Source organism: Lactuca virosa, chromosome 1 (assembly GCF_052849685.1).
Source record: "Lactuca virosa cultivar CGN04683 chromosome 1, Lactuca_virosa_CGN04683_v6, whole genome shotgun sequence".
Classification (NCBI taxonomy): Eukaryota; Viridiplantae; Streptophyta; class Magnoliopsida; order Asterales; family Asteraceae; genus Lactuca; species Lactuca virosa.
The window spans coordinates 158,680,033-158,689,505 of NC_136426.1; positions in this window are offsets into that span (position 1 = coordinate 158,680,033).

The window sequence follows — 9,473 nt, forward strand, 5'->3', positions numbered from 1 at the left end:
AGAGCGACTTAGTTATTCTGGAAGTCAAAACATGCAAAGTGAAACACAAGAATAAATGAATCAAATATGGTATCAAACCCTATGAATATAAATAAACACTTTTATTTATCACCATACTGATTACTCATTATTCATTGTTTCGGTTTTATCAACTTTATACTTGAATTAAAAACACTAGTTGTCCCACGCTCCAAGCATGTACACTATGTTTTTCTTAAACAATAGCTTTGCCATACACCAAGTATGCACTCTATGTTTGTCTATGATCCTTACTTTGTGAAATAAACCAATTGAACATAATTTCAATGATTCTAATTTCACACTCCCAAATCCTTATCGAAAAATGTGAGAATTTCAAATTCCTATCATTTATCGAAATCTGTTTAGATTTTAAACTTATATGCACTGACCCTCTTGTAATGAATATGTACAAAGTCACAAAGACTTGTCAGTAGTCATTATAAGGTATTCCAATGGAGATCAACTCCATGGAAACTAAGTCTCATATTCAAAGTACATTGCTTTGGACATGCTTCTTGCATTAAGTTTTCTAATCTTACACAGATAACTTCCACCTATGGAGACAACTCCATATTCTCATTTTGACTATCACTTCTGAATAAGAGATGCCTCTTTTCAGAATATGTCAATATGGTCCTTCCAAAATTAGCACTATACTTCCAACTGTCCCTGAGCAACCAATCTTTGGTAAACCTCAGATTGTCCTCGACAATTGCTTAATCATTTTAGTCATATCCAATTCTAGACCTTTTCCCTTCTTAATTCCTCTGGGCATTTGGAAAAATTTAGAAATGACAAATATTATAGCACATGCAATCGATCCCGTACCCAAAGCAAATGGTACACGATTCATGATGTCTCACATAAAGACATGATTCTAGACCAGTCTTTTGCTACAATATTTTTATTTGCCATGTTTTCAAAAGGAGACTAATTAAATATATGGGTTGATTGTGTAAATCATTCATTCTTATATATGTGGGCTTGTGATCCAAGATTCCTTATGTTGGACTAAGTCCATGGGGTGACCCATGGATACTCCATGGAGGTTAAAATCCATGGAGCATAAGGAATGGGTAAAGTTATGAGTTACATGGTGTAACCCTAATAGCCACCATATAAAAGAATCCCATGGCTCAAGAAATCGGGCACTAATGTGTGAGTGTGAGGGCTAGACGATTTCAAGGAGTGTTCAAGTTTCTCTCAAGTTATTCCAAGTGTATTTGGTGTTGTGTGAACCATTTGAGGTGTCACACTTGGGGCACTAGGCACTCAAGCTTCATGAAGACATTCTACATCAAAGAGGTATGTATTCTATCTTGTTATATTTATTATTTTGTATGCTAGATTAGGATAATACCTTGGATGTTCATAATTGTATGTATAATAGAGAAAACATAGATCCAAGGTATTTAGGGTTGCATGTACAATTAGGAGTGTTAGAATGCTCATAACCCAACAGTGGTATCAGAGCCATGGGTTGTTTTCTGTTATATTGATGCAAATGTTTTATTTTCAAGTTGAAAAAAAAAGGAAAAAAAAACATGACGTTTGTCAAATTTTAAGATAATTACTTGTTTTTGTGAAAAACTAATTATTTGTAAAATTTGAATCATTTGCTATATGAGTTGAATTAGGTCAAATTTAGTAAAAGATAAAATGATATGATTATTTTATTAGTTTTAAAAGTTTGATCTAAAGAGTTTTTTGAAACCTCCATAAGTTATGGATATAAAAAGGTTTTTAAAAAAATTGATTCAAAGTTTTTTATGGAGTTACAAAACTTGGTCTTAATGTTTTAAAGAATTCCATAACTTGTTCTTAAGTTATGGAACATGAAAAGTTTCATCATAAAACAAGTATTTAACTCCATAAGTTATGGAATCCAAAAGTTTTCAAAAGTTACAAAACTTGCCCTCAAATTTTGGAATTTGGAAAAAGTTTTTTATGATAAAAAAAAAGAATTGAATTCTAAAACTCTTGGGTTCATAACTTAAACAATTAATTAAATGGTTTTAATTTTGAATTTAATAATTGGAATTATGATGTTTTTATTGAATAATTCAATTAATTCTTATGGACTTTATTAATAGATAATTAAAGTGTTTAATTAAAAGAGAATTAATAATTCCATAATAACATGGTTTAAATTTAATTAAATTAAGAGTATAGTTTAATTAATAGATTAAACCACCAAGTATTTTAAATGTCTAAAATACACCCTTATACTATTATAATATTAAAAGTTTAATATATTATATGTATAAGAGCAAGTCGTCTTACCATTAGTAGGCCTCATTCACGAAGCCGGTCTATAAGGGGGGTATAAGGTTACTGTCTATAAAATGGCAGTTTAATGGGTGTCCACTCTCACCCACCGCTTCCTTGACTGGTGGAGGGCCGTTAACCGAACAGGTAGGACAAGGACTATAATTCTTCCTTCATTATAAGTATAATGATAAATACTAAGTAACTAAACACTTATAAATTCCCAATCTTAGTTACTTAGGAAAATGTGAATAAGGTGCTAATCCATGAAATTACACTTTGCACTTTGTTTAAGCTGTTAGTGGAGCGTGTGTGGTTAACCGGCACACTAACCTGGACTTAACAAGGTAGGCAAAGGGTAACTTAATGTTTATCATAGTACCGTTGGAGCGTGTGTGGTTAACCGACACATCGATTGAGGGGTAACTATTAAGGGTACCAAGTATATTTGCATGGTTACTTCACACCTTGTTTTGTGATCCTCGGCATCCCAGTCACAAAACCTGAAGGGCACACTCGAGATTGAAACATGCCTTTGAACAGTTCAATGAATCTCAAAGATCTAGGACTTTCAAATCCAATTAAAACCTAATAAATTATTTCGTTTTTCATGGTGGAAATTGGTGAATCGTCATTCACCTACCTTCAAATATTTTATAGCTTGGATTACGGCATCCCTCTTCCAAGTTATAAAATAGTTTGTTGGGTCCTAGCCTTAATATATCATATTGGGTGTTATCTTAAGGACTTAAATCAACTTTACGTGAATTTCTCCCATTGTTGATGTCTGGTTTAGACAACAATGATCTTCCCAAACCAAGCTTTCCTAATAAATATGACTTCCCGAGTTTGGCTCATGGAAGTCATACTTCTCTTCCTCCACCTCCTCCAATTATTCTCCCTAACCCACAAGTTCAAGGTCACTCAAGCCCTAATGGCAAGCAAGGTCTATGTGTGATCACATTGTAGATATGAAGTCACATATTGACAAGCCGGGAGAGTTGGGTGTCAAAGTCTTGAGAAAGTTGGATGTTCAATCACTTTCTAAGTCACATAGTGAGTTCCTTTGGGACTACTATGAAACAGACTATGACATGAACCTTAATGATCATATCTATTTGCTTGGTGCTGCTGAATCAACAATGATTTGGAACGATAGTAAAGCAAATTTGATTAGAAGATCAACTTCCCAAAAACTTTATGGACAGTGACAATGGTGACACTGGAAATCCAGAAAAAGCATTCTCTTCCCAATGGAAAGGGATTGGCCATAGTCAACCCGGTTGACCAAATGGTAAAGAGAAAGGCTAAGTCTGAGATAGTCCCATTACCAAAGGGTCCATATCTTTATTTTGCCAAAGGAAGGGGCGTTGATTGCAAAGCTGCCAAATTTACCTAAGGATGTTAAAGTCAATAAGTTTGACTCTACATCAGGTAGAGCCCATTATATAACTCTGTTAAGTTCTATTCTGAGATCCTCATTACATGATGTGACTGGGTCACATGTTGATGTTTTAAGAATCAAAGAATAGAGAGAAATCTTAAAGGAAGTATATGCTGATTCTGATCGCGAAGGTGGATTTCGATCGCATCAGAATTTTGAGCAGTTGCATAAGAAGTTATGATATATTGCTAAGGAATAGATAACAACAATTTTCCATGTGGATTGTAAGGATAAGTTTGTCCGCAAAGTTTTAAAATAAAAGAAAACTATTTAATTTTGTTTATTTGAAGTATCCTTACAATGGCATTTGTGGAAAATTGTTGCTTATATGATTCCACTAAAAGCAATATTGGAAAATGGATTTGATTCTTTCATTTGTGGTAGTGTCTAAATTTACCAAATCAGGAAAGTTCCTCATCGCCCAAGTTTCAATTGGACCGAAACTTGGAATCATGCAAGTTGGATAGTATGATGAATGAGAACTTTCAAGCATTGGAAAATCAAGACTAATTACTTGTTCACATGGATGTGTGACTCAAGTGAAGGACTAAAGGGATCGAGTACACATTCGTGTGCACTGGTCATGTCCACAAAAAGCTCGTTAAGACTATTTGATTTACTAAAGTTTAGTAAATATGGTTATACTTACAAGTTTAAGTATAATTCTGAAACATTGGAAAAGTCTCAATGTATGGCAGAACGAATGGGAAGAATCAAATTAGGCAGAAAGATAAAAGTTTCTCAAATCTGAAAAGATGGGAGAGTACTTTAGTATCATGTTTGTGATCATCTTAATGATTTAGAAATCATATCACAATTAGTCCTCTAAAGGTCATCTTAGTGCATTCTTATGACTAAGAAGAGGAGTCATGAATTGCTGAAATGGTTAGATCAGGAAGATGAGTCATACTTCGTTCCAAAACAATTGTTAGAGTCATACTCCAAGATTGTAACTTGAGTGATATATCTTAAAGAAAGGTTTAAAACACTTGTCAAATGTAAGAGTAAAAGTGTCCTACTCTTGTACATTTGAAATTGGTAAGTTGTGATGTTTTGGATAAAACAAAGACCAACTAAGGCCAATTGTGTGAAGTGTTTGTCTTGATAAAGAATCCGCACTATCTCTTGAATATTTGGCAAGATAGTCTTATATGTCGAGAGGATAGTGGGAGTCTTAAAGATCCTAAAAAGAATTTCAAGAACTAATCAAGAATAAAACCTGAGGTTCTTCACAAGCACACAACTTGAGGTTTATAACCTATCGTGTTGACATATTCTGTGCCTATTCCAGTTAAAGTTGGCTTTGCATAGGAGTTCTGAAAGTTCTCAATTGGTTGCATAACAACTTGGAAGCAATGGCAGGCCCTGTACTGCCAGGTGGCAAGAAGTTAAGATTGCATAAGTTCAGTCCATATGAGTTTGGATTTGTCATTATCCTTGTCTTGTGACTATGGTTTTGACGATTCACATGGATAAGAACACATACACCATAAAATCTAAGGGTCATAAGGTTTCTCTCTGATTCATGAAAATGATGGTGAGGAAACACTTCCACCAAGTAGATTTGAAGCAGATGGAAAAAGGTCTAAACAATTGAGACTATGATTACGGAATCCCTTTTCATAGTTCTGAAATTGTTTAGACACACATGCATGCTATCTAAGGAAAGGTGTATGATTTTGATAAAGTTTTATCAAAGCATCTCGTATCAGAAATCTGAACTTTGGTAAGAAAGTCAATAAAGTATTGATTTCTAGAAGTCCAGCTGATTTTTGAGTACATGTCAAAGCTAGTGGGAGCATAAGTGTTATGCTAATAATCATCATGTTAGTGGGAGCATGATAATTATGATAAGTATTGCAAGTTAGCAATGTTAATTATAGAAAACAAAAGTTTCAATTCGTGAGGCTGCAGGGATTGAAAAAGTTGTTTTGCTATAATTAAGGGAGAGGAGATACTTCATTTCAGTTCTAAAGGCTTAGATTGAGACCTTAATCATCTTTAGTCAGGAATATATATATGAATTTCATGTTGGATTGGTTCAACTTAAGGAAATTCTATATATTGCATTCTCAAAATTCGATTATGATTACGACATCCCTCTTCATAGTCAAATTTTTAAAACATGGCAAATAAAAATATTGTAGCAAAAGACTGGTCTAGAATCATGTCTTTATGTGAGACATCATGAATCGTGTACCATTTGCTTTGGGTACAGGATCGATTGCATGTGCTATAATATTTGTCATTTCTAAATTTTTCCAAATGCCCATAGGCATTAAGAAGGGAAAAGGTCTAGAATTGGATATGACTAAAATGATTAAGCAATTGTCGAGGACAATCTGAGGTTTACCAAAGATTGGTTGCTCAGGGACAGTTGGAAGTATAGTGCTAATTTTGGAAGGACCATATTGACATATTCTGAAAAGAGGCATCTCTTATTCAGAAGTGATAGTCAAAATGAGAATATGGAGTTGTCTCCATAGGTGGAAGTTATCTGTGTAAGATTGGAAAACTTAATGCAAGAAGCATGTCCAAAGCAATGTACTTTGAATATGAGACTTAGTTTCCATGGAGTTGATCTCCATTGGAATACCTTATAATGACTGTTGACAAGTCTTTGTGACTTTGTACATATTCATTACAGGAGGGTCAGTGCATATAAGGATTTGGGAGAGTGAAATAAGAATCATTTAAATTATGTTCAATTGGTTTATTTCACAAAGTAAGGATCATAGACAAACATAGAGTGCATACTTGGTGTATGGCAACGCTATTGTTTAAGAAAAACATAGTGTACATGCTTGGAGCATGGGACAACTAGTGTTTTTAATTCAAGTATAAAGTTGATAAAACCGAAACAATGAATAATGAGTAATCAGTATGGTGATAAATAAAAGTGTTTATTTATATTCATAGGGTTTGATACCATATATGATTCATTCATTCTTGTGTTTCACTTTGCATGTTTTGACTTCCAGAATAACTAAGTCGCTCTTCCTGAATGATTAAGTTATTCAAACCATCCACAGTCGGTCATATGTTGGAAGTAGATATGAATCAAGACTGTCATGGGTTGGTTTGTAGAGGTCCAAGTTGGTGGACAAAGTGGTGCTACAACACTCATGAGTGCTCATAAGTTTTGAGTATTGGATTCAACCCGCGCTCATTTGAATCACTTCATGGATTTTATCACTAGTGATCATGAGACGATAATATCTTATATTCTTCAAACCTAGAGATATGAGTTGTTACTATGAGTTGGTTATACATTGATTGCACGAAAACGCATTTGGTAACTCGATGTTATAAAACGTGCCTTTGTGTATGATTTAACAAGTAGTAGAACAAGCCATATGAGTCGAAGTTTATCCATTCCTTTTACCTTCGGGATAAAAGCGATATCTGTGGGCCCCTCGATGATTTAGCGATGACACATGTGAGTGCTTGGCCAAGCCAGGACTGATTTGATTTGTTCAATCAGTCAGTCATCATAAATCGAAAATCGGGAAACAACAAATGGACAGAGAGAATGATTATAATCCATGTCTCAGTCCATATGATATCTAGAATGGAGGAATATATGATCCCTTATCTAATGGACAAGTCATTGACAAGGTCAGAGTTCGACAGCGACTTTAAGAGCTACGATTGCCAGTTAGGTTTTGAAGTCATACTCAATAATAGTTTTAGACTTATCCAAGTGGGAGACTGTTGGATTAATGTCTAAGTCGATAACTATATTTGGTATGTACTTGACCCGACCCGGCATGGTCCATTTGGGTTGCACTTCACCGACACAATTTATATGGATAGTGTTTTGAGAATAGTATATTTATGATTTATATTAATATATTATAAGTTCTAATATATTAATTTGGAATCATATTATTTAATTAGTATTGATCAAGAATTAATTTAGAATTAATTAAGTGATCAAAAAGAACTAATTAAATATGGACTCTTATATATATGGAATGGGCCAAGTTCATTTAGGTTGGGCTAAGCTTTCATGGATGGTCCATGGAGCGTTTAACCCATGGATCCTATGTAAATGAAAGGTCATGGGTATTAGGGTTTACATGGATGTAACCCTAATCCTCCATAATATATAAAGGGGTCCTTGGCTCACAAAATTGGCACAAGTGGGTGGAAATAAGAGTGGGCCGATTTTAGTGTGCATACATATTCTCTCAAGTTCTTCCAAGGTGTTTTGGTGATTTGTGATTCCATTTGAGGCTTCCACACTATTGGGGCTAAGCTCTTAAAGCTTGAAGACATCAAGCTACATCAAAAGGTATGTCATCTAACTAGAACTTTGTAGTATAGGTGCTTCATAATAGGCTAGTTAGGATGAAACCTTGGAATAGTTAATATTTGCATGTATAATAGAGAAACCTAATAATACATTTTGTTTATCTTGGTGGAAATTGGTGAATCGTCATTCACCTACCTTCAAATATTTTATAGCTTGGATTACAGCATCCCTCTTCCAAGTTATAAAAGTATTGTGTTGGGTCCTAGCCTTAATATTTCATATTGGGTGTTATATTAAGGACTTTAAATCAACTATCTTGAATATCTCCCAAAAGATGATCTTCCCAAATCTCTTGAAACAAGTTTTCCTAAAATGAAGATGATGTCCCATGGAAATCATACTTCTTTCACCTCCTCCAATTATTCTCCCTAACCCACAAGTTCCTGAAAAGTTTAAGGTCACTCAAGCCCTATTGGCAAGCAAAGGTCTATGTGTGATCACATCTTGGAGATGTAGTCACATATTGACAAGCCGAGAGAGTTGGGTGTCAAAGTCTAGAGGAAGCTGATGATCAATCACTTTCTAAGTCACATAGTGAGTTCCTTTGGGACTCCTATGAAATAGACTATGACAAGACCCTTAATGATCTTATCTATTTGCTAAGATCAACTTCCTAAAACTTTATGGACATTGACAATGATGACAATGGATATCCAGTAAAGCTCTCTTCCCAATGGAAAGGGATCGGCCATAGTCAACTCGGTTGACCAAATGGTTAAGAGAAAGGCTAAGTCTGAGATAGTCCCATTATCAAGGGTCCGTTGCCAAAGAAAGGGGCATTGGTTGCGAAGCTGCCAAATTTACCTAAGGATGTTAAAGTCAATAAGTTTGACTCTACTTCAGGTAAAGTCCACTATCTAACTCTGTTAAGTTTCTATTCTAAGATCCTCATTACATGATGTGACTGGGTCACATGTTGATGTTTTAAGAATCAAAGAATAGAGAGAAAGCTTAAAGGAAGTATATGCTGATTCTGATCGCGTAGGTGGATTTCGATCGCATCAGAATTTTGAAGCTGTTACTTAGGAGTTATGATATATTGCTTAGGAATAGATAACAACAAGTTTTTCCGTATGCATTTGCACTATAAGGATAAGTTTTTTCTGCAAAGTTTTGAAATAAAATAAAAGTTTTTAATTTTATATTTATTTTAAATATCCTTACAAGTGACATTTGTGAAAAATGGTTGTTTATATGATTCCATTGATAGCAATATTTGAAAAAAAAATAGACTTGATTCTTTCGTTTGTGGTAGTGTCATAATTTACCAAATAAGGAAAGATTCTCATTCCCAAGGCTTCAGTTGGATAGAAACTTGGAATCATGCAAGTTGAATAGTATGATGAATGAGAACTTTCAAGCATTGGAAAATTAAGACTTGTTCACATGGATGTGTGAGTCAAGTTAAGGACTAAAGGGATC